Genomic DNA, 27337 nt, shown 5'->3' on the forward strand with positions numbered 1-27337 from the left:
GGTTACTTGGAGGCAAATTCTCAGAGAAGCTCTTGACCAGAATTTTAGGTATCCTGGAAAAGAAGGACCTAATGAAAGAAATACAGGCTATCCATTGGGCATAGGGAAAAGAAGAGTTAAGTAGTATTAAGGGGGATAGTGCAGGAGAGAGATGCAGAAGGACCCTAGCATGCCATGGGGCCAAGTAACTGTGTGTTTAAGGTCAATGTGATTCATCTCCGTTAGCTTGGAAGAGTCATGATGAAGGCAGTGTTCCCATTTTAAAGTGGGGAGAAATCCATTTTGCCAGTGACATCTTTCTGGGATACTAAGGTGTGCCCCTGCTGTAATCTTGAGGACGCACCAGATTCAGGTCCTAGCTTGACCACACACAGGCCCTGCCTCCTACCAAACATCCCCAAATGGCTGCTACACTTGCCTTCCACATTCCCAGCAACAAGGGCTAGGGATCCTTGAATGTAGTCTGTCCTGGTTCTGTGATTTCCATGTGAAGTGCTTTTAAGTTCCCCCAAGGAAAGTTTCTGTATAAATTAGAGATGCGGTTAAGAGCTTTGTCAACGCAACCTTTCTCCCCTCACAGGCCTCCTCCTTAGCACAAGCCAGAGAATCACTTAAAAAGCATTGTAAGCTACAGGTAATGGAAGAAAAGATGAGAGAGAGACTGCAAATGGGCTCTTCAGAGTAAAGCCCCACCAAGCCATTAATGCTCGGCTTTGCACAAGACATACACCGTGGATTAGCGTGTTTATTTCAGAAGCTTTTCTGAACATTGTACCTGGCCATTTAAATTCACAGGGCATTTGTTGTCGCATTTCCCCTCTTATTAACAATGGCACAGAAGCCAGGGGACACTGGCTGCGCTCTCAATCGCCCAGAATATTGGGGGAGGGGCAGCCACTGCAGAGTGCAGGTTCTTGGCAGACCCCGCAGCAGCCCAGTCCCTCCAACCCCAGCCCTCCAGAAGGGTGTGTTTCACTTTGTTTTGTTTTGGTTGCTAACCTCCCCCTCCTGTCCTACCCCTGAAATGGTTCCATGCAGCCCACAAACTCCCAAACCCGCAGAGGGGCACTGACAGTTTTAAAAGCATCTTGGTTCTGCACTTCTTTGCAGCTCATTGGAAAGCCTGCCTGTGAGCACAGACTTTACCAAAATGATCTCAAGTTCCTTGAATCACAAACCTGTTAGAAACTGAAGGGGCCCCGGGGACAGGGAAGGAGGAGGAAGGAGGAGGAGGAAAGAAAGAAAAGAAACAGGATGAGGAGGGAGGTTATGAGCGCTGGCCTGGACGTGTGTGACACAGCCACCCACCACAGACAAAGAACACAGAGGGACGTGCTGGGGGCACAATGACCGCTGGGAGGAGGCGCAGCGCACACCGCACGGCCTGCTCGCCAGAAGCTCCCCAAGCGCAGGCAACCCAGGAATTTCTGAGTGGAAAGGGGCTATATAGTCTTCTTTTGGGGGAGGGGGAGAGGGAGGTTGTTGGGAAGACAAAGCAATCACTCCTGCCCACTGCCACACTGCCCAGATGCTGCTGTTTGTTCCAGCAGCAAACGCACACAGTGAATTTGGGCTCTTTAGTTTAGAATTTCTTAAGAAATAAATACAGGCAGGGGAGATGTGAGGGAGAAGCCCACCTAAGAGCCTGAGATTGTGCATGTTCGAACAACCCAAGTGGGAAATATCCCTTGTCAGTGTGGACAGTGAGAGCGAAGAGGACAATGGCCAGGCAGCTATCTAGATGTGCCCATGGGACCCCCTTCTCTCAGCTTCCAGGTAGGTAGGTCATTTTAATGTCACACCTTTCCTCTGCCCCAAGAAGTTACTGGACCAGGATAATTCATGAAGGATTCCTAATCATTCTGGACAGCAAAATGGATTGGGGATTGGGCAAACAGGAGGTGTAAAATCTTCCCCACCCTGGGAGACACTGGGGGAAAACACAAGAATGAAGATCAAAAAGCCCACGGGGGTGGGGGGGGAGGGAGGAACAGTGTAACAGCTCCTAGCCACACCAGGGCATGCAAGACCTGATCCCTCCGCCAGTAGAATTAAAAAAAAAAAAAATCCTCTTTGTGTTTTGGAAGCACTTACTAAATAACACCCCAGGTAATAGATGATGACAGCAATAGGGCTTGCTCTTTTAAATAACAACAGACTAGAATAAATATTGCAGCACCATCAGACAACAAATTAAAACGAACCATCTCTTCTAAGGGGAGAAATGCAGATGTAGCTGGGAGAACTGATTTCCACCCACTTTCCAGCCTCCCAAAAGGAGATTAGAAAGGGAAAAGTGAGAAGCATACATCCTGGAGGTGAGCTTTGTAATGAGCACCATAAACATTCCCAGGGAGATGGACTCCCATTTCACAAATCTTTGAAAAAAAATTTCTATGTGCACACCAGAGTCAGTCTGCAGCAAGAGGCCTTTAAGTTTTAATCGTTTTTATGCACTACAAGAAGAGAGCGGAGTTCTGTCAGTCTCCTGATGAAACCTGATCCCTCCCAAATCATCTCACCCGACTGTGATCAAGACCTTACCCCTGCCCTGCGACATCATTCAAACTCAAGACATCTTGTGGGAACCAGGGGTCAGCTTGAAAGCACCAGGTGGGTAAACAGACATCATTCAGTCTCTTGACCTTGAATAACGCAGGTTAAAGACCCATCTTTTGTGTAGAGGCTGCCATGTAAGATCACATGCAAAGCTAGGGTTGCCCAAAAGTGAGTGAACTTCATAGAACAGCTGACTTCCTACGGGAACACAGAAGTAGAAAAACAAAACCAACACTCTTCAGTCTTGTCCTTAATTTTAAGGTGCCAATTGGAAGTGGAAAGAGGAAACAGTGGCACTCTCCTCTCTTGGTTGGTATCAGAGTAGACAAGTAAGTTAGGAAATGTGCAAGATCCCTGAACAGGGCAGAAAAACAAGGTGGCTGGCATGTTTCCTCATCAACTGAGGTACTTCTTTTGACCCTTGAAGATCCAATAACTGCAGAGCCAGATCTGAATCCTATCATTGCTAGACTCAAATGGAAATGTGTATTCCATATACTCCTATTAAGTTAAAGAACGAGGGGGTGTAATGGTGGTGGTAGTAGTAGTGGTCATAGTAGTAAACACTTACATAGAGCTTATCCTTTGCCAGGCACTAACCTAAGTGTGTTAAGTGTTTGATGGCTCTTCAAAAACCTCACAGAAGGAGCTCGCTCTGTGGCAGTTAAATTGTAGCTTGCAATACCAGCATGTCACATAAGAGCCAATTCCAGTCCCAAGTATTCCTCTTTCTGATCCAGGTTCCTGCTAATACACCTGGGAAAGCAGTGAAAAAAGACCCAACTGCTTGGACCCCTACCGTCCATGTGGAAGACTTGGATGGAGTTCTGGGCTCCTGGCTTTGGCATGGCATATGAGACCATCCAGGTCTTCTGAGGTCTTGGCCACACCTTCAGGTGGGCGACAACAGCATTGCCCACCCATTTCCTAATTAATCAAGAGACCACCAATGGGGAACATCTCACCTGTAGGTTCCCCGCCCAACTAGGAGGGGTCAAGGAAGGCTTATAACCCCTAGACCCTTCCTCAAACCTTTGGTGTCTCTCTCTCTCCCTCCTCTTTCAAGAGGCACCCCACCTCCTGGCTTCTTTTCCGGAGGTGCTTCCCTTTCCTTCCCTTCCCTGCTCCCTGGTCCCTTCGCAAATAAACTTTTCTGTTTGCAACAGATTCCTGGCTTTTTATTTCTATACTAAGCTGAGGAAAGAACCCACCAGGCATTTCTGGTAACAGCATACTCCTAGTTGTAACAGCTATTTGAGGAGTAAATCAGGAGATGAAAGATCTCAATCTTTCTCTCTCAGTCTCCCTTTTTCTCTCTTTTTTTGTGTGTTTTTCCCCTCTATCTCTGCAACTTTACTTTTCAAATAAATTCATGCCTTTTTATACAAACAAAAACATTCCTGAGGAACTGAAATGAAAAGATAAGGAAATTCTTAGGGAAAACAAGGCCAAAATTCTGAGATCCATGCAATTTTTTTCCATGAACTTTTGAAGACTTGATATCTATATGGACAATTATAGCATAATTTACAGAGCATATACGTATTATTAATTGGAAAAGCAAAATAAATAAAAATACTTATAGATTCAATACTATAAGGAATATTTCTGTATAAGTATATTTAAGTTTTAACTAACTTTTTAAAAGTACCCTCATATTAACTTGTTTAGATTTTCCAACCATTCCTTAAGGTAGGTAGCATATATAAGTCAATATAAACCTAGGTATTCCTGAGAAATAAAACACTTCACAAGGGTGGTGATAAAATGGAATACAGGTGACAGTTTTAAAAAGAAAACTTGGAAATCTGCATATTTCACCACACAGAATGTTATTCCATGTATTGCTGGGGAAAATGTTATATGAAAAAAGTACATTAGGATCTTACTTTCATTTTGTTTAAATAAGACTGTTCACAAATCATAATGCAGAGAATACCAACCCCTCTGAAGAGAAGTCAGATTTAAAAGAGATTAGCATCAAAAAGAAAATACGTGGCAAAAAGTGAAAGACCTCACAGTTCCTAAAAATCCATTATCAGTTTGAAGAAGATGGTCTGTACTCCTCTTAACAGCAGCAACTCTAACTCAAAACAAAAGAAAAAAACATGAGCTTCTTAGCCACTTCTTAGAAATTATAATCCTTGCAGCTTCTACTTCCTGGGATTGTTCATAATGCTAATTCCTGGAAAAATAACAGCGCAGAAAGTGAGGCAAATGGAGCCTTGCTGTCTCTATGTTGGATTATATTTGAGGGGGTTATGTAAGAGATCCAGAAAGAAAAGTAGGAATTGAAAAAGAGGCTCCTGAATCTGATTTTTTGCCACTTACTCTTTTTCCATTCACTGGAATAAGAGGGATAGGAAGGAGATCATGTTATATTCCAAAGCCAATGGGCCAGGAAAGTATGGGCTGGAAATCACTGGTTTCCCATTATCCACACTGAGCCTGCTCCCAGACAATCCCAGAGAACTCACTGCTTTCATCCACCAAACGGCCTCTCTACTTTGATGCTTAAAAACCTGCTGTCTTTTTAAAGAAAGCTCTCGAGGTCACCTTAATCCAGTAACTCACAGTCATTTATTTAGCCCTACTGTCAAAGAGAATTTTTCATCAGTAAGACATGGCATTGCTGGGTGGTGTTAAGTCAATTTATACTGCTGAGAAAAGAGATTCCAAACACTAGGATTAATATTTCTGATATTTACCTTTGGCTAGTCCCAGAGTTAGAAAAAAAATGTAAATGTTTTTGCATGGTGTTTACAGGTTGCTGACCTTTCAGAAGCATATCACATGGCAAGGACTAAATGTTTTCTGACCATTTTTACAAATAAAGTAGATGTATTAGGAACACAGTTTGCTGCTTCTCATTGCCTTATGACACTAGTCCCTGAAGGAACTATGAAATATAACTACAAGCAGATAAGAGATGAAAATACTGCAGTCAGATCTTACTCTTCTTTACTTTCACAAGTTAAAAAAAAGCCTGCCTTTGTATTGATTTTCAGATACTGAATATACATAGTTTACCTTCTAGATAATCTTAGTGTGCATTACTCCAATAAATAAGCAAAATTTGTGAGACAAATCCATTTCTGTAAACAACCCACATCTGCCTGCACACAAACGTTAACCTGGTACTCAACTGACTCCTTGTGACAAAGTAGAAATTTCCATCAGTCCCCAGGATAGCAACCATCACACGGATGTAGATTCACTTGTTTACCCTCTCACAGCACAAAATCTTTATAAATTGATCTGATAATAAAAGGACTGAGAAAATGTTTGAAAATTATAATCTGCACATTTTGCTTAATCTTAAATTCTTTGAGTGTCTAAAGCAATCACCTTTTCATAAATTCCAAAAGTTTCCAAGCTGTAATTTAGCATTATAGTAGTAATTGTCATAAATTTGAGTTTTAATAAAATAGCATGACAGATAACCTAAATATGACTAATACATGTATCTGTACCATTGTACATAGCGTGTGTATGTTCAAGTCTGACAATAACTAATGCTGAGATAAAACATCAGTCTGTACTTGTTGTTACATGTAACATGTATTTTGATCTTCTGAATGTTGGATCCCTAAATGAGAATTGCCAGGAAGATATAGAAAGAGGTCACATCCGGAAACCACCCAGCCCCAGGCTCCACAAACCTTACTGCTTTCTATAGAACAAGGTTTCCTCAACCTTCCTCTCACGTGCTTCTGATCCTGACCCACTTTCTCTTGTCTGCATCACTGTTCGGTGTGGAATGCATTCTCCCAGCCTTTGTCCCTGGCCTCTTCTTTTGGTAACAAGCGATACTGTCCTCTAAAATTCTTTTGTCCTCAATTAACTGTCCTGACCAATGATTAAAATGTCAGATCTAGTACTCAACTGTCACATATGTTGTAACAATATTTTCATTTACTGTGATGTTCTTTCTGGAAATTATTCTCAATGATCTGGGTAAAGATTTAATTACATTTAGTTAATTCAACAAGTACCAGGGTACTTCAAATAAAGTTCATGGGAAATCGTATACATTATGAAAAAAAACTATTGCTGGATTTCAAAACTCTGTACAAAAATAAACTTAGATTTTATTCCCATTTTCCTATGAGCTTTTGAAAGCACTCTCTTGTATACAGAATTTCTGCTATGAGTCATCAATTCAAAAGTAAGAGACCAAAATCCTTGCCCTTGAGAAGCTGATACCCAAGATACTTTCCTAAATTTGCTGAACTCTGGTGTTTAACCTACATTCACTTGGAATAGACTGTAACTTCACACTATGCCATCATTTACAAATCCCAGGTCTGGATTTACCATAGATTAAGCATATGGCTGGATGGTATAGAAAAATAAGTAATGTGGATTCCCCAAGAAGTTTTCAACTAAGTCTGTGTGGAAATAGTCATAGATATTGTTTCAACTGGGTTCTTTCACATTCCAAAAATCTGTTTTCCAGGATACAATGTAACTTTATCTTCGCATGTATTTACAGGAGTGGTATCAACTCTATTGAATAACTGAAAAAGTCAGTGTGAACTACAAATATGAGGGCCTTGATTAGTTTTAGAGTTCGGTGTAAAGGGGGCTCATTTCATTTTATTCTAACTTAATATCTGGCATACCTATATATACACACATATCTATATTTGCCATTTGGTAGAAGTGATTTTTAAACATGAGCATGCAAAGTGGAAATGTAACTATATTCATGATTGGTAGGATAGTCATATTTGCTCTTTCATTTATCCTCTTTGTAGGGAATAGATCAGATTGAAATACTCAAAAGTTAGAAGAAATTTGATTTAAAAAAAGGTTGCTTGCTATTACAAATTAGAATGAAATCAAGCAATATAAATATTGCCAAGACTAATTTTTAAGGCATCAACTTGATTATATTTTGTTGAATATGTTCATAAATCCACAACAATTTTGTAAGAACTGCTAATGTTTGGAAAAATCCTTTGAGATAAGTAGGGAAAAAAAGACATGTCAAAATACTTTGGAAGTGAGGTGTCCTAGATTAAAAATATCAAACTATTTCTACATAGAATTAAGGGAACCAAACCAAACAATGATCCAGTTGAACAATGAGTAACAGGCCCAAAAGGCTAAAACCTCGATGACGTTGTCTAGTAAAGAAGAGATATGACTTAGTTTTATTCCAAGATTTTGCGAGAGGGAAAACCTGAAGGATGTTTTATTAGTGCTTAACGTTTGGCTTATGTACATGTAACTTGTATGTCCACATGTATATAGCAAGCTCTTATGCATGGAGAACAGATGCTTTTATTACCATGTGAATTCCTATTCCAACATGCTGTTAAAAATTATGTTCATAGTCAACACACATTAAACCTTCTACTTTGGGGGGGGGAGGAGTAGAAAGAAAAGTGAGGAAATTTTTTTCCATGGAGAATCACAATGGAAATTCCCAAAGTAATGAATTAGTAAATCTAAATGATTCTTTACTATAAATTAGCAAAGTAATGCAATTTTCAAAAAACAAAGCCTACAGATATTTTAAGCAATTACTTATCATATATGAACTCTTCAAACAAATCCTCTTGCAAGGACAGGGCATGAAGATTAAAACAATCTTTAAGAACATAGAGTTCTCCCAGGTTTGGCTAACAAAAAACTTCTACTTTGGAAGGCATCCAAATGAGGGAAAGAAGATGAAGGAATTAGTTTTAAGGTTGAAAAATAGATAGGGTTTCTGAAACCTATACTCTAGTGCCCAGGACGTGTATCAGTCACCTGTTGGCACTGGTCAGAGGACACCAACTGTGAGGTTGGTGCGCAACAGTTGGACTCAGAGGGTCAGGAAGACCTAAGATCTCCCATCAGTCTCTTATGCAGAGCCAGCAGCCAGCCCTACACTTCTTTCCGCACACTTCCAGCAGTGCTCCATCTAGTTTCAACCACTTTAGTCCAAAGTCCACATTTACAACCGCACACCTACAGTTTTTCTAAAGTTAATACCAAGGCAGCTTCTAGCCATCATACCTTTCACCTTCAAATAAATGTCCCTAAATTCTATTGAAGGCACTTGTTTAACAGTCTTCCAAGAGAACTCTACTCAATATCCAAAAAACCTTACCTTTTTTTATCTGGACAATTGAGATTTCTCCAGGATCTGGCCCTAAAACGCATCTTTGGCACTCTAGGTTATACTCTCTCCTGTGTTCTCAGAGTCCCAAAAACCTGGAGATCCAATGAGACAACTGCCCTTGCACCATCCCATAGGGGGCACTGAAACACCACTAATACATTAGAAACAGAGTGCTAGTTAACTAAGGTTTCTACCCTTCCACTCTTCCTTTACTGTTAAAATGTAAACTAGGCTTCCTCTGATCAAACAATTCTGAACCAAGAGACCATGCGACTGGACCCATATTATTGACCTCTATCCATGATGAGTGTGACCACCTGTACTAAATCGTAAGTGATTTAGCAAAACTGCAAAGGACAAGTTCAAGTAAGTTACAAAGCCATGCTGCATTCAGAGTTCAGAGCAGACTTCCATCTTCAACATAAAGAACTCCGTAAGAATTTCAGTAACTGAAAATCACTTTTCCCTCTACTTTGCTAGAAAATATAAACAAATATTTAAGGAGCCAAATGCCTGGTTTGCTAAGGGCACTCGTGTGTAGTCTGTTTTCACTTTTGCAGTCTTACCTCCACTTCCAGGAACACATCTTGACAGTCTCTCCTGGCCTCTGCACAGGTCATTTCTTCCACTGCAACACCTTGCTTATACGCTTCCTCATCTGCCTGCAACTCTAATCATAACCTAAGACCTACGTCACTCGCTACTCTCCAATAACATCCTCCTCATTCTCACTAACCAAATTAATCCTGCCTTTCTTCTGAAATCATGTGCTACCTTGGATGCGACACCATACTATCTTTTGCACCTTTTTTTTTTTTCAAAAAAAATGCATACCTACCTCACACAAAGCTCTCTTCTAAAAGTCTTATGTGCATTTTCTCATATATTCTCCATAAAATAATTCTCCATCATATAATCTCCATAAAAATACTGTGTTTCCTTTTACAGATGAATACCATGAGGTTTGTGGCAGTCAGATAGTTTGGTCAAAGTCACACAGCCAGGAAGGACTTGTGTGTCTAAGTGTAGGATCTGAGCTTCATACTGATGGCAGCCTGGTAAGGCTCTCATCTTAGTTCCCCTTCCTTGGTATAAATGACTCGAGAGCACGCACCTACTGAGGGTATCTCAGAACCGCACAGCTCCTGATGGAGATCCTGTCTTGGGCACTCAGGAAACTCATGACCCTCCTGGTGCTGAGACTCCTCAACTCCTGAGGAGAATGCAGCCTGATCCTTCCACCATTTCGAAAGACTTCACGAAGGGAGATGCTTCTTTCAGATGAATTGGCAAAGCCAGCAGGAGCGACACTGCAGAAGCTGCACAATTTGCAACACCTTCCTTTGGTTTCTGCTCACTGGGTGTTTACATTTTAGTCACAATATTTATGTCCTTCCAGACCAATTTCTTTCTAAGTGCTTCCAAGAGGTTCACCATCTAACACTATTCTAACTTCCCAACACTTACAACAGATCCTGAAAGAAATGTCATGTGTGAGTCAAGTAGTTTGACATAAATATCCAACCGAATCACTAGGGAATACAATCATTAAAATGACAAGGTGCTATGGAAGATGTAAAACACAGGGCAATGGGCGTTTGGTGCAGCAGTTAAGATACTGCTTAGGATATCCACATGTCAGCTCTGTTTCTGATACAGTTTCCTGTAATGTGGATCCTGGGAGGAAGCAGGTGATGGCTTAAAAGTTTGGGACTCTGTCACCCATTTGGGAGACCCAAACTGAGTTCTGAGCTTCCAATTTGGGCCTGACCTGGCCCAGATCCAGCTGTTAAAGGAAACCAGGAGTGGATCAGTGCATCGAAGATAGTTGTCTCTCTTCTCCTTCCAAATACAAATTGTATCTGTGTGTGTCTGTGTATGTATGTCAGAGTTGTGACTCAGTGGCTAAAGCATCATTTGTTTTGCCAGCATCTCATATTGGGTGTTGTTCTGAGTCCTGCTATCCCACATTCCCTGCTAATTTGCCTGAAAAGGTAGGTGGGAGAAGATGGCCCAATTACTTGGGCCCCAACTACCCATGTGGAATACCAGGACAGAATTTGTGGCTCCTGGCTTTGGCCTGGTCCTAACTGTTGTGCATACTTCGGTGGAGAGTGAACCAGCAGATGGTAGGTTTGCCAGTCTGCTTATTTATATGTGTGTCTCTCAAATAACTAAAACTGTTTTTTAAAAATGAAAATAGAAAGACTCTCTAAAAAGGATGAAAAGACAAATTATAGAGCAGGAGAAAATATTTGCAAATCACATATCTGACAAAGGACTTCAACGTAGAATATATCAAGAATTCTCCAAACACAGCAGTTAAAAAATCCAATTAAAAAATGGGCAAAAGACTTGAACAGACGTTTCACTGCAGCAGACATACAGATGGCAAATCAGCACATGAAAAGATGTTCACCATCATTAGCCACCAGGGAAATGCAAATTAAAGCCACAATGAGGCACCACTGCACACTCATCACAATGGCTAGAATACAACATTTTACCACAAATTTCTGGCAAAGATTCAGACACACTGATCATTCACACCTTTCTAGGGAAAGGTAAAATAACACAGCCACTAGGGGAAAAGTTTGGTATTTTTCTTTAGAAACTTCACAGCTAATTATAGGATGACCAATTTGTATGGCTAGGCATTTATACTAGAAGAGTGAAAAATATGTCTACAGAAAAACCTGTTAATGGTTGTTTATCTCAACTTAATTCACAATAACCAAAATCTAGAAACATCTCAAATGTCCTTCAAAGTAAGAATGGTTAAACAAACTGTTCTCTGTGTGTGTGTGTGTATAAAATGGAATATCAGTCAGCAATGAAAAGGAATGAACAATTCATATACATGCAACAACTTCAGTGAATCATGCTCAGTGAAAAAGAGCTAATCCCAAATGGTCATACAGTGCATAATTCCATTTATGTAACATTCTTGAAATGTTGTAGTTACAAACAGGGAGAATTAATTGGTGATACGGTTTAAGAAAGATAAGTATGGGAAGGATGGAGCTATCATTGGGACAATGTGAGCATCCTTGTGGTTGTGAAAGTTTTTCATCTCAATCATATGTCTTGATTCTAAGCAAGTACAACAATTTTTCAAAATGTTACCAGTGAGGCGACTGAGCTAAGGATACATGAGGTATAATGTTTTAAAACTACATGTGATTATATAATCATTCCCAAAAAAGAATACTTAATCTAAACAATAAAAAAGTAATGAATAATCTAGAGTGCAGTGAAAGTAGGCTGATTTTCTGTCTAGTGTAAGAGTTTCTAAAGATACCTTCAAGAGTAGATAATCTACATTGAAATAACCTAAAGTTGTATTTATTTGCTTTAAAATGCTATTTACTTGTGATGCAGAGAAACAGAGAGACACAGAGAGGGCAAGAGACAACATGTAGAGAACAAGACCTCATATCTGCTGGTTCATTCCCAAATGGCTGCAATACCTGGGTTGGAGGAAGAGGCTGAACTGGGAGCCAGGAACTCAATCCAAATCTTCCTACGGGTGGCAGGAAACCAACTACTTGAGTCATTTCTTCAGGTCTGCATTAACAGGAGGCTGGAGCCAGGAGTTGAACCAGGAATCAAACCCAGAAACCCTAACACAGGGTGTGGGCATCCTAACTTGTGTCTGAACAGTTAGTCCAAATGCCTACCCCTAAATAACCTATAATCCTAATCTGAAAATTGAACCTGGTTCTAACACGGACCTCTGCATATCACCTTCTCTCAGTATGTGTACTAAACCAAAACTAAGCAAATGCATAACAAGTATAGCATACAATATCAAACCCTGACATACAATAGAATTAGTGGAAAGTACATGTGTGATTCTGAAAACAAATATATGCATCTATTCATGGAATGTAACAACACATCAAAGATGGATTGAATAAATGCTTTAAATAAGACAAGCATTCATCCTGATTGTAATATCTTACTGTAACTACCGGAAAGGAATAGAAAAAGCAAAGCATGGCTATTTGGTTCCAAACATTGCTTTCAGCAAAATATTTCTGTTAGCTTTCACATTATCTCTTTTCTGAAATGGGAAGTCCAACAGTTTTTAGTTACCATACTTAATTTTTCCATTCATTCACTAATGTACCTACAAGGATCTTTTACACTCTATCAGTAGAAACTGCTTGGCATTGAGATAGACAAAAAGATGAACTAGAGGTGGTCTCTGTTGGGGCGGATGTTGTAGTATAAGAGGTTAACACACAACTGGTAACAGCAGCATTACATATTGTACTGTTGCTTGAGTCCCAGCTACTCTGTTGCCAATCCAGCTTACAATGTGGCTTAAGCACCCATGTGGGAGACCTAGGCTGAGTTCCTTGATGAAGCTTCAACTTGACCCAGCCATGGCTGCTGGATATTTGGGAACCGAATCAGCAACTAGCAGGTGGAAGATCTATGTGTGTGTGTTTTCCTCCCTCTCTTTCTCTCTCTCTCTCTCTCTCTCTCTCCCTCTGTTACTATGCCTTTCAAATAAATAAATAACATGAAAAAGATAAGGCCTCTGCTACTCAGGTCTTAACAACTAAATTTTAATTATTTATTTGAATGGCAGTGACAGGAGGAGACAAATGCATGTCTCCATCACTGGCTTACTCCTCAAATGCCCTCAACAGCCAGAGCTAGACTGGGCTGGACTCAGGAGGTGGGAACTCCAAACTGAGTGGCAGAGACCCTAAGTAGTTAAGCCATCATCTACTGTCCTCAAAGTGTGCATTAATAAAGGCTGAAGTCAGGAGCAGAGCCAGAATGCGGCTATCCCCAAGTGGTGTCTGAACTGCTACACCAAATGCCAATCCCCTAGGTGGTTTGAAAAACAAATAGGTATACATAGTTAGATATCATTATATCATTCCTCCATGTTGTACACAGTATTTTAACTTACTATGATGCACATAAGCAATTTCTATGTTTCCTCAACTTTTTATAATTACAATTAACAGAGTAGTAATAACTGACAATAAACTAGGAATCAAAAAAACAAAAAGATGTAAAAGTTACTTAAAAATAGAGGAAATCTTATAAAACTTCTCAACTCAGACTGATAACATTTGAAAAGCTAGCATTGGAAGAATTACTTTTTCCCTTTTCCAAATTATTTAAACCTTCATCTCTTGATCAGTATGGGTCCCAATTTCTTTCTCTTGGTGAATCCGCAAAACTCCACCTGCTCACCACAATGACCTACTTTCAGTTTCCTTAACTGGCTATGCTCTTTACCAGGCATTTGCTGTTTTCTGAACCTTGAAAACTCTCCCCGCACTCCTCCCCCAAAACTCACACACACACAACAATTTAACGGCTAGATCCTACCACATCTTGGGACTTCAGAGCTGGAGAAGGCACACTGTTGAGTGCCTAGCAATTATTTCACTATGATGTAATTGCCTCCTGTCTGCCTTTCCAACCAGACCTGAAGCTTTTTGACCAGGTTATGTTCACTGTTTAATCTCCAACATCATAAAAATGGCTTTATCCATAGCAGATGATCACTATATACCTAGAGCGGCAAGAGAATGAGTTACAAATAGAACCTTGAACTTTTGGCATTGAACTTTTGGCATAAGAAGATAGGCAGCTCCTTGCTCACCCAAATGGCTGAATAGTTCCTGCTTATGAACATGGTCAGGTACATGAAGAAACTCTCTGGAGACATCACAGGTATAATCTAGAATTTATCATCTTTTCACTGCTATATAATAGAGGAGAAAAGCAGCTTTCTAGAAAGCATTCAATCTAACATGTTTCCAGAGACCTATTCAAGAAGTACAAAAACACTTCTTGGTGAATAGTTCAAGGTTCTTGAGAACATACATCATGTTTCATCGTGAGAAAAGGCAATGGGGGCATTTAGCATGAAGATGGCATGAAAGAGTATCTTGAACACAACACTTAGGTGGGCTGATTGGACTGCTCAATTCACCCAAAGAAACATTAAAGCGCTGGGTTCTTTAAAGTGAAGATTTCTTAGTGTCAAAGGCTACCACCAAGATCTCATATTCCTCAGTATTGAATCTACAAATCTTCAGACACTAATCCTGCTGGCGACCTACTGCTCCAGACACAGGACACACACACACCTGTAAGCCCTCAGCTTTTCAGCTCTGATTTCAGAAGGTTCTTCCTAGAGCAAACTATTTTCCTCTTTCCTGACCTATGTTGACAGGGTCCCTGTCTATCTAGCCTTTGGGAGTATTAACAATGCTCATCATTTGATTACGTATTAGCAAGCTCTGTGCTCTGCTGGCTGCTGCCATACTGCTTCAGGAAAGAAGTGTCTATGTACATCTCCAAATGCAAATAGGGGGTCTTGTCCTTTTCTAGGTGGTAGTGGGCAGAAGATGTGGAGATAAATGAAGGGGTGGAAGAATAGACATTTTTACAACACACTTTTCAGAACATATAGAGTGAGGATACCATGAGATCAAATTCAAGGTTGACTTATGTCTGTACATTTGGTCAGTTGACTAACATAGGGACTATCAAGCACATATCTCTGGATTTGTTTATAATTATTTCACCTGGTCTAATATTACACAAACAGTGCATAAATATTTTACAGAAGAAATAAAGGAGATTATCACTAGCACTGAGTTCTCTTTGTTCAGGGCCTGTTCTGTAGCATGTTGGAGTAGATGGGCCCTGTTTCTCAGGAGATGGCAGAAAGCTGACATTACTTAAGCATAGAGAATGGCAGAGTTTTATTAAAACTCCTATCAGATGCTGCTTGTTGGACAGTGAAATTGCAAAACTTGCAAAGAACAGGGCCAAACACCATGCAGAAGAGATCAAATACAAATAAAAAATTGACTTGAGAGGAAAATCTTTCACTAGAGTCAGCTTTTCTGCAAAAATTGGCCTGCCCTCATAAATTTACCTAAGTTTCTGCTTGGATCAGGTGACACGGCAAAACTCCATCCTGAGCCGTTGCAGAGACTTGCTGTTGAAACAAACTGAATTCCAGTACCAGCTTCTTAGGATCTGATTCACAGAAAGCAAAGGTGAAGGTCACTTTTGTATTTTTAAAGTACCCACACAGTTACACAGAGACAAAAACAATGTGTGAAGAATAGAAGGCCTGGTTTTCTGTGTGTAGAGCCATAGGAAGCAAAGCTATATCTGGTGCAGCATCTTAGTTGCTGCTGGGGATGCCTGCATTGCATAGCAGGGTTCGTGGTTTCAGTCCTGGCTCCTCCGCTTCAGATTCAGCTTCCTCTTCATGTACACACAGCAGGCAGCAAGTGATGACTCTTCAGTCATCACTTGGGTTCCTGCCACTCATGAGGGAGAAATGGATGCAGTTCCTGGCTCGTGGCTTCAGCCTGACCATGTCCCATTGTTGCAGGCCTGCAGAGTCTTAACTGGCAAATGGAAGATCAATTTCTCTCTCTCTTCCAAATACATTGAAAATGAACTGATACATTTAAAAAAAGAAATAAACAGTGGTAGGCATGTAGCATAATGGGTAGAGCCAAATCCTGTGACACCTGGCATCTCAGAGGAGAGCCACTTTGAGTCCCACTTAATGCACGTGGGAAGGCAGTGGAAGATAGAGAGCCTGGGCCCCTGCTACTCCTGTGGGAGACCTACACGGCCTTCTAGGCTTCAGGCTTCAGCCTGGCCTCCACAACATCTGGGAATTGAACCAGCAGATGTAAGATCTTTTTCTCTGTGTCCCTCCCCCTTTCTCTTTTAATTTTTTTAAATAAACAATGCTATCTCCACTGGGATTACAAAGTTGTGTGTTGATTATAAGAGTAGAATTTGCATTTATAATTACTGGCAAACTTCTAATCTCAACTTATCCATTTCATATCTGTGTGATTTGGACAAGTTACTTATTTTTAAATTTCTAATGTATGCACATGCACATTGGCTATGTAAGTAATAGAAACCGACTAGGGGTGGAAACAAAGCATTGCTTGCTAGAAATATGTTAGCAATGCAAGCCTTACATACAAACAAATGCTATCATTTGTTGAAAACCTAATAAATGCCAGTTGATTCACGTCCATTGTTTGAATCTTCATATTTCCCTACAGACACTATTATTACCAGTTTATAAGATGAGAAAACTCAAGTTCAAAATAGCTAACTAATCTAAACCTAGATCTTACAGTTTAGAAGTAGCAAAACTATCTACCTGCTATCCTTACCGCATTTAAAAAAAAAACCAAGAATTTCCCTTTCCTCTTTGATTCCTCTTTCCTAATCTTAGTCTAGGTCACAACTACATTGGCGTCTTTGTTCTTCTTTCCCCGCCTTTTTTTTTTTTTTTTTTGGCCATTTAAAATTTCCTGAATTATGCTACCACCCTTCCTATTCTTCCACTTCCTGGAGCTACCAACTGCAATACTTCTACCTAATTATATCTGGTCGGAGCTCTGTTCTAGCCATAGCTTCTATCAGATCCACCTCCACTATTACTGCCATGGTCATAATGGTAATAAGCACCTTTCATTTTGTAGCACTGTCTATGTGCTAACTACCTTAGGAGACAGACTCCATATTAGAGATGTGGAAACTAGGTCACTTGAAGAATCAGTGGCCTGCCAGGGGCACAGACTATCTTTATTCTCTGTAACACCAGAGAGAACCTACTTTCGAATTCTCTTCAGTAGGTTCAAGCAGGAGAAGACAATTCCTGTTGAAAAAGTGGAAAAGGGGCAAGTGTTGCGTGTAGCTATTAAAAACATCACTTAGGAAACCAGCGCAGTGGCATATCAGACTAATCCTCCACCTGTAGCAACAGCATCTCATATGGGTGTCAGTTCAAGTCCTGGCGGCTTCATTTTCCAATCCAGCTCCATGCTTGAGACTTGGGAAAGAGGCAGAAGATGGCTCAAGTCTTGGGTCCCTGTACTCACATGGGAGCTCTGAAATAAGTTCCCAGTTTTTAGCTTTGGATCATCTCAGCTCTGGCTATTTTGGCCATTTGGAGAATGAACCCACAGAGGGAAGATTCTCTCTCTCTCTCTCTTTTTCTGTAACTCTGACTTTCAAGTTAAACAAATAAATCTTAGGGGGAAAACAAGCACCACTTAGGATATCTGCATCTGCTGTTGGAGTGCCTGGGTTTTGATCCAGGCTCCACTGTCCATTCTAGGCTCCTGCAAATGCGCACCCTGGAAGGCTGTGAATTCACCCAGGCAGTCAGCTCCCCGTTCCCCACTGAGCCATCGCTGAGTTCCTCACTCCTGGCCTCATCCTAATCCTGTCACTACTGTTACAGGCACTTGAGGAGTAAATCAGCGGAAGCAATCTCTGTCTTCTTCCCTTTATCTTTCTCTCTCTGATTTTCTTTCTTTTTAAAAAAGATTTATATTTATTTTGATTGGAGTCAGATATACAGAGTGAAGGAGAAGCAGAGAGGAAGATCTTCTGTCTGATGATTCACTCCCTAAGCGGCCACAATGGCAGGAGCTGAGCCAATCCGAAGTCAGGAGCCAGGAGTCTCTTCCAGGTCTCCCATGCAGGTGCACGGTCCCAAGGATTTGGGCCGTCCTCAACTGCTTTCCCAGGCCACAAGCAGGGAGCTGGATGGGATTAGAACCAGTGCCCATATGGGATCCCGGCGCATTCAAGGCGAGAACTTCAGCCACTAGGTTACCATACCAGGCCCTCTCTGATTTTCAAACAAAATTAAATAAATAAATAGAATACATTGTTCTATATGTAACAAAAAGGCTATCTGGGTTACTTTATTCTGAACTATTTTCACTAGGGGGTTCCATAGTATGGTGGGTATGCATTCACATACCCTTAAGAACTACAATGTATTTAGTTTCCTAGTTAAGATGCAAGTTCCTATCTCCCCAATCAGACTGCTTGGATTTAATTTCTCACCAGTGAAGTCACTTAGAGACAGAAGGTGATGATTTAAGTATGTGGGTCCCTGTCACTCACACAGAAGGCCTAGAAGGACTTGCCAGCTCCAGGCTCAGCCTAGCCCAGTCCTGACCATTGTAGGCAATGGGAGCACTGAACTTACAGATGGGAAATACAGACATTCTCTCAATCTGCCTTTCAAATAAACAATAAAAATATATAAACAACGTTTTTACAAAATAATAAGCAGGTAAGCATTTTTGTGATGTTTGAAAGGAAATTGCTTCCTTTTTTATTATAAATGTGCAACAAATCTGTTAGCCACTGTGGATATAATGCTATTCTGTCAGACTAACCTAGGAATATTGATTTGATTGGCACATAAATTGAGTTTCCGAAAGAGTTATTGGAACAGCCTGTTCAAAATTTGGGGACTTCCTTTATTTCCATGCAGGGTAAAGTCAAAGTGAGGGAAATAGGAAAAGGTGGTGTTGGGGGGTGGCTTTTTCACTCCTGTAGATACCATTCCTGCGCAGCAGAATGCAATCTGGATAATACATCCCAACTTTCTAAGTGTGCTAAAAATAAACGCAAATGGTTCATTAGAGCTAATCTGGCAGCCAAAAGTGAATATTAATAACACAGAAGATCAATAAGATGCCTAGCAAGAACAATGGATGAACTTGGTTCTAGAAATAGCAAAATTTGTGCAGGCCAGAGAAGAAGCAATGGGACAGGAAACATAATCAGACGAGAAATCCATCTTTTCTTTATCAAATCCAAAGCCTTGAGAAAACACGAAATGGGCCCATCTTTTTCTGTCTCTGCTCACTAAATAAGCAATTTAATCAATTTTTACCTTTCTCTCACTGTCTTGATCTGCCACTACTAACTCAATAGAAGAATAGATAACCCTAGTTCAAATACAGGTCAAGACGGCCATTATAAATACTGCAAGCTTATGCTGGGACTGTCTCCCTCCGTTTTTGTGTTCTGTGCTCGAGTAAGGGATAGTCTAGGGGAGTTTCAACCCAAAGCACACTCACTGAGAAAAAGGGTTCCATGGCCATAGAATTTGAGAGATGCTGTGCAATCACCCTTGCGAAGACGTGGAAGGCTCTGAGAAGTCTGACCTGAGAAATGTATGCAACCAGGTCTGACCAGTATTTTTGAATGGACAATTCTCTCAATCCCTATAGACGCTGACATACAGATTGTTGCTAAGATCTCTGGGTCTGGATGGACGCAAGTCAAGTTCGTGCCTTACCTTCCTGTGTGACTTACAGTTACCTAACCTCCCTGCACCGGAGCTTTCTGAGACCAAGACACAGCACGACCAGAGCTCCGTTCAGCCTACCAGTCTCTACCTTAGCAGCCACCATTCCCAGCTGGGGAGGCTGGAGTCTGTGAAGCCCCCCACCCCGAGGAGCTGGGGTCTGTGAACTCCCCCACGCCCCCAGGAGCTTGCTCCCTCCTGAGGGCCCGTCTCCAAGGCGGCTCACATCACCCAGGAGCAGCAGACACAATGCATCTTTTACCCCCTTCACATTCAGTCCTTTATGTCCAGGCTGAGCATGCATATTGCAAAGGCTGTTTGGGGGATAAATGGAGAGAATGAATTTTCAGAGAATTGTTAAAACAAGCTTATATTTGTTCCTTGAAACATTTGCTGGCATTCACATATGGCTTTTTAAAATAGTTTCTTGTGCCTTTTTATTTAAATATGCAAGTTTAATAAAACATTCACCCCAAACACAGAAATGAAGCAACCCCTTATAACTGAGTCTTTAGTCCTACATTCTTGGGCCGCATTCTCAGATGTTTTCATTTGAGATGCTGTTAATCTTGACATTTCAACATGTTTTGTTGAGAAAGTATCACAATCCAAAGGACTGTTCTCAATAGCTAAAAAACTTGACTTTTACACAATTCCATAAAATTATCCATTTTTCCCTTTTTCTTATATATGATTTCCCTTCAAGATAGTGCAAAAAGGGCCCAGCATGGTAACCTAGTGGCTGAAGTTCTTGCCTTGAATGTGCCGGGATCCCATATGGGCACTGGTTCTAATCCCAGCAGCTCCACTTCCCATCCAGCTCCCTGCTTGCGGCCTGGGAAAGCAGTTGAGGATGGCCCAAATCCTTGGGACCGTGCACCTGCATGGGAGACCTGGAAGAGACTCCTGCCTCTAACTTCGGATTGGCTCAGCTCCTGCCATTGTGGCCGCTTGGCGAGTGAACCATTGCACAGATCTTCCTCTCTGCTTCTCCTCCACTCTGTATATCTGACTTTCCAATCAAACTAAATCTTTTTTTAAAAAGAAATATTAACAAATGTAAGAAAAATGCTCAAAATTGCTAGCTGTTAGGGAAAATGCAGATCACACAATGAAATATCCCTCACCCTGTTAGAATGGCCATTCTCCAGAAGACAGGAAGTAACAAATGCTGGCAAGCCTGTGGGGGAAGGGGAGTTTACACACTGCTGATGGCCAAATCAGCACAATCACCAACTCCATCTTCAAAATAAAGGAACTAAGAGGTATAAAATGACAGAGGGGTACAAATGAACCAGATGAGACAAAATCACGATCCTAAGTGACGCTAAATGAGAAGACTTTAGAGAATTTGTGGAAAAAGTAGAATAAAGGGCCCAGCGCCGTGGCGCAAGTGGTTGAGGTCCTCACCTTGCACGCCCAGGATCCCATATGGGCGCCGGTTCTATCCCGGCTGCCCCACTTCCCTTCCAGCTCCCTGCCTGTGGCCCGGGAAGGCAGTCGAGGACGGCCCAAAGCTTTGGAACCCTGCACCCGCGTGGGAGACCCGGAAGAGGCTCCTGGCTTTGGATTGGCATAGCATCGGCCGTTGCGCTCACTTTGGGGAGTGAATCATCGGACGGAAGATCTTCCTCTCTGTCTCTCCTCTCTGTATATCCGCCTTTCCAATAAAAAAATAATAAAAATAAATCTTAAAAAAAAAAAGAAAAAGTAGAATAAATAGGCAAATTTATATTGACACACAAAAGTTCTAAAATACATCTGTATGGTCATTTTTAATAACATGTATTTTTCACAAGCTTTTGCCATGGATTTTGAAAAATGCACCAAGGTACACTTCTCTTTTAACTCAATTTTTAGAGTTTGCATCCTGTTGAAATATATAATTGCTAAATAGTCTGAAAACTGATTACTTAAGAAATGCCCAGTCACACCTGGGAATGCACATCATCTCTCCTAAGACTGGAGCCAGGTAAAGGAAGTGAGGACTAAAGGGAGGCGCACGGGGCAGCCAGGGAACAGAGACATACAGCAAGACAGAACCACAGAAAGGCCTCATGCTGTGTCCGGGAGATATTAAAAGACCAGCTGGCAAGCTGCAGATTGGCTGTTCCTGCTTTCAACTTCCTAAAGAAGTGTCCTTCTCACCCAAGTTGCTCAAGCCCTGTGTCAGAACTACTGACTAAAATGACACTGGTATCCCTGTCCACCTTCTGTGCTTTGCATATAAAATTGGCCCTATTGATTAGCTCTCCCTCCTTGGGAGCTCTGTGATAACAGACAGGGAACAACAGGGCAGCAGTGTGGAACAGCAGTTTCAGCCATTGCTCAAAATACCAGCATTTCATACTGAGTGCTGGTCTGAGTCACGGCTGCTCTGCTTCCAATTCAGCTTCATGCTAAAGCACCTGGGGAAACAGCAGGAATCAGTCCACACCACTGCCTCCCCTGTGGGAGACCCAGATGGAGCTCCTGGTTCCTGGCTTAGGGCTGGACCATCCCCAGCTATTGTGGCTATTGGAGGGGAAAACCAGCCAATGGAAGAACGCTCCCTCTAGCCCCATATTTCCTTTCTCTCTCCTTTTCCCCTTCTTTCCATCACTGTCAAATAGATCAAATAAATCATTTAAAAGTGAATATGTGAAGCCTGATGTGGTAGCTCAACAGGCTAATCCTCTGCATTACAGTGTTAATATCCCATATGGGTGCTGGTTCTAGTCCTGGCTGCTCTGCTTCTGATCCAATTCCCTGCTATGGCCTGGAAAATCAGGAAAGGATGGCCGAAGTTCTGGGGCTCCTTCACCCACAAGGGAGACCTGGAAGAAGCTCTTGCCAGGCTCTGGATCAGCTTAGCCCCTGCGGCCATCTGGAGAGTAAACCATGGATGGAAGATCCTGTTCTCTCTGTCTCTGCTATCTGTAAAACGGCCTTTTCAATACAAGTGAATAAATAGATAAATAAACAAATAGTTTTTACTTGATCTTAGCAAAACGGCTGAGAAATGATTAATAAGTATTTTCATTAACAGGGAGCTGGAATCCAGTATGCAGCCAGGAAAGGAATGAACCCAGACACTCCAATATAGGATGGGGGCTTCCCAAAAGGCGTCTTAACCATTCAAACACCCACCTACTCTAATGAAGATTGTTATGTGCAATACTTTCTTATTTCTCACATAATTTATCTTGAAAGGCAGAGTAGAAAGAAGAACAGAAAAAGAGACAGATATTCCATTTGCTAGTTCACCCTGCAAATGGTCACTACAACTGGGACTGGGCCAAGGTGATACCAGGAGTCAGGATCTTCGTCTGGGTCACCCACGTGGGTTCAGGAGCCCAAAGACTTGGCCCATCTTCCCTTACCTTCCCAGGTATATCAGCTGGAAGCTGTATTAGAAGTGGAACACTCAGGACACAAACTGGTTCCCACATAGAATGTGGAGGATTGCTGGTGGCAGTTTAACCTACTATGCCACAACATTGCCCCTTGACATTTTCCTTACTCACACACAGATAACCACAAACACACTTTGTTTCTAAAACTATCGTAAGTTTTACATTTTATTTTATTCATAATCTCAGGTAAATTTTGCAAAAATCCTTTTTCCATATAACACTTAATGTGGGCATATTCCTCGTCTAATTCTCTTTTTGAAAGTTATTTTATTAACTAGAAAGGCAGATTAACAGAGAGGGAGGCAAAATGGCAGTGGAGAGATCTTCCATCCACTGGTTCACTCCCAAAACAGCTACAATGGCCTCAGCTTCTGGGCTGGACTGAATTCAGGAGGCAGGAACTCATTGGTGTCTCCCAGGTGGGAGGCAAGAGCCTAACTCTTTTTAAAGTGAATATGTGAGTGTCTTCTGTTATTTTTCCATGCTCTCTAGAAGGTAGTTTTGTCAAAAGTGAAGCAGCTTGGACTTCAACAGTCACTCATAAGTGATGCCAGTGTCACGGGCAGCGGCTTAACATGCTACACCACAATGCCACTTCTGGCCTGTGGGTGCTAATTTTTCATGAGGCATTATTCTTACTAAAGCCATAAGACATCCCAGCAAGGGGAAGACAGTATAATTTTATTAAATTCTCCTTTACTATGAAACATTTGGTTGTCATTTGTTCTACAGTATAAATTATAGTATAATGGACATCTTTCCCCCAGAAATTATTCACTTATTTTTTTAAGATTTTACTTATTGTTATTGGAAAGTTAGATATACAGAGAGGAGGAGAGACAGGAAGATCTTCTGTGCCCTGGTTTACTCTCCAAGTGGTAGTGAGCTTAGTGAGCTGAGCTGATCTGAAGCCAGGAGCCTGTAGCTTCCTCCAGGACTCCCACATGAATGCAAGGTCCCAAGGTTTTGGGCTGTCTTTGGCTGCTTTCCCAGGCCACAAGCAGGGAGCTAGAAGGTAATCCACTGGGATTAGAATCAGATCCCCTATGGAATCCCGGCACATGCAAGGTAAGGATGTTAGCAGCAAGGTTACAGCGCTGGGCCCTACTTATTTAATTTTGAAAGACTGAGAGACAGATCTCTCATCCACTGGCTCACTCCTGAAATAACCACAGCAGCTGGGACTGGTTCTGGACAGACTAACGCTAGGAGCCAGGAACTCAACACAGGTCTCCCACATGGGAGGCGGGTTGATCTGTCATGGGTGCTTCCCAGGCTCCTCATCAGCAGGGAGTAGAATCGAGTATGCAGCCAGGAAAGGGATGAACCCAGACACTCCAATATGGGATGTGAGCTTCCCCAAACGCGTCTTAACCACTCAAACACCCACCCGCTCTAATGAAGATTGTTATGTGCAATACTTTCTTATTTCTCATATAATGATGTGTTTTCAAGCACGGATCCTCAGATAATAATAAAAAAGCTAAATTAAGAGCAGTATCCAGTAGTTTGCCTTCATACAAGAAAGAGAAACAAAAGATAATAAGAAAGCCAAGTCCCCCGAGTGGGGAGAGAGCTGGAGAAGCTGCTGTGCTGACTTCAGCACCTATGACAGGCTGTGTGCCTGAAGAAAGCCGCTGTCTCGTAGCTTCCTGCCAGTGCGTATATCACCCTTGGTCCACTTCAGTCATTCCCTACATGTGTCTTGAATCTGTTGTTTTTCGTACAGTCTGACAACAGGAACTGGTGATCTTGGCTCTCTGTTCAGAATTCCATTACTCTAACCTTGCCCCAGAGCACTCTGCATGTGCCTCAAATGCAGCGCTGTCCTCATCCTGTGTCCCGCCATCCTCAGCTGTTGGCACTTTTACTCCTCTTTTAATTGCTCAGAGCACCTGGCTTTGTGCTCTGCACAGAGTAAACACAACTGGGACGTTAGCTTTGGTTTTAATCAACTTATGGACAGTGTTCCGTTCCAGAGAATGTAAACAGCCTTTATGTCATCCTCTACCCAACCCAGTAATGCTATAGCCTGCCTCTATACTGAACTTCTACAAATTTAATGAATTAGCTGTTTACTTCCTCTCCCAGGCATTTTATGAAACTGTTAAATAAGACCATGCTGAATTTGGCTTCCACCCTCCTCAATACCCAATCCATTGCCATATATCATTACACTTTCAGTCCTCTGGGCAATTTTCAATCAATCTGACACATTCAACTCAATTCGAATTCATTTTCTGAACTAGATTTCAAAGAGACCTGCTATCAATTCTTCCATTAGTGCCTATATGTGTTGAGAAATAATAATGTATCTAGCAATAGTTTCGTAGTTCACTGTTTCCTGATTTTCAAAACAAACAAACAAAAAATCAAACGTCCTAACATGAAAAGTGTTGTAATACATATATTTTTGGTGATTCATGGCTGATGTTCATACACTGACCTTCCCAACCATTCTACAATTGGTTTGCAATGTAGTTCTCCCAATTCATTTATTTATTCAGCCAACACCTGTGGAATATCAGCATGGGTCAGGCCTGTGCTGCGAACAGGTTGAAGACTAATTTTATTTAGTAATTAATTATTCAGGGCTCCTATTCTGTGAAACACACAAGACAATGTCTCTTCAAAACTGTTAATTTCACAGTATCGTAGTAACACTAGGGTCTGGATGGGGCCGAGATAGGGGAGAAAGGTCAACATGGCTTCTTACTGGTGGTTGTGATAAGCAGGTTTCTGAGAACAGAATCTTGAAAAGTGTAGCTAAAATAATAGAATGAATCTATGCTTTGATTATCTGTGATATCCCTACCAACAAGACTCGGGATAATATGGAATTGGACATGCATCCATTCCTTCAGTGTCTGTCCATCTCTTTCCTCACACTCATTATTCTTTATGATTTCCAAAGGACAGCTCCCATATTTTGATGAATTCATTACCACTTCCATTAACACTAGCCACACATCATCTCAGACTTTGCCTACTTATTTGTTTTATCCTTTTCAAAAAAAGAAACAGGTCTTCATTACTATTTAATTGTCTTTATTTATCTTCTTAAAGGCCAGTTTTCAAAAGCAGTTCAGAAGCTCAGCCACTTTGCCATCAATAGCTCAGTCATTTGAGCATAATTATTAGGCTTATCTCTCTACTCACTTAATGCCAGGCTCCTTTATCTCTGGCATGCCTTCCTTTCTCTTCTTTATTATGTCTGTAGTATTACCCTTTGCACCACTGATTGCCATAAATACTTCTTGGTTGTAACTCTGGAACCTCTCAGATGATTCATGAGCTTCTGTGAGAGTCCTACGGACAGACTTCATCTACACTCAGATTTCTCCTTTTCTCTTCATTTCTTGTTTGTTTGATTGATTTTCCTTTTATTTCTGCATAGTTATCACTGTCTCCTGTCGCGGGTTTTTTCAATGATGTATGGTCCTTATGGTGAAGCTTCTGACCTTGAGTGATGCACCTGCCTGATTTTATAGGATGAGAAGTGCTATAGAACCACGAGATGCAGCTCCATGGTCAGACTTCTTAGATTCACCTAGGATAGGATGGGGCCACTACCATCCTGCTACGGAGACTACACCCCGCTCAGTACAGTACAGCATCGACACAGACTCGCTGGGAGAAGAGATGACCCATGTTTGTGAATTTCCCACCTCAAAATCTCATACTGCAGCAATTCCAGCAGTGGCTCCTTGCTTAAGCACTGCCACTGCTATTAGGCTAGCAGTTTCCTCCACGTGTCAGTTATGTCCAAAGACTACAGACTGCGTGAAATCCTGAATTATCTCTCTCCAGATGATCACCACACTTGAACAAATATTTAGACCCAGAAACATTCACTCCTCCTCTTTACAGTCTTTCTCATCTGTGTGGTAACTGAATTTGTGACTGTTAATTGTGATGTTGGATTAATTTCATTGGAATATTCACCTTATAATGCAGGATGAACGTGTCTTATTTTTAATAGGGAAATGCTTGAGAAAAAATTGTTTTAAAGAGTCCAACTAGAAAGAAATCACAAAGAGATTCGGTATGGAATGAAGAAGTAATATAATGGGAAGAAAATAACTTATTCATGTGCCTCTTCTTTCTGAGTGGAATCTG

General features: G+C 41.3%; 1 protein-coding gene and 1 long non-coding RNA gene across 2 annotated transcripts in view; both read right to left on the reverse strand.

The window, feature by feature from the left end:
* The window catches only part of MAML3 (mastermind like transcriptional coactivator 3), a 433325-nt gene that overhangs the window by 284827 nt on the left and 121161 nt on the right, over positions 1-27337 (reverse strand). The window lies entirely within an intron of this gene.
* LOC121147230 lies at positions 3293-18025 on the reverse strand. Its single transcript, XR_005882353.1, has 3 exons — positions 17286-18025; positions 3572-3580; positions 3293-3306 (listed from the first exon to the last, which is right to left on the reverse strand). It is a non-coding gene; the product is annotated as an uncharacterized LOC121147230 (long non-coding RNA).

Source organism: Ochotona curzoniae, unplaced genomic scaffold (genome assembly GCF_017591425.1).
Source record: "Ochotona curzoniae isolate NIBS_2020 unplaced genomic scaffold, NIBS_Ocur_1.0 scaffold_4506, whole genome shotgun sequence".
Classification (NCBI taxonomy): domain Eukaryota; kingdom Metazoa; phylum Chordata; class Mammalia; order Lagomorpha; family Ochotonidae; genus Ochotona; species Ochotona curzoniae.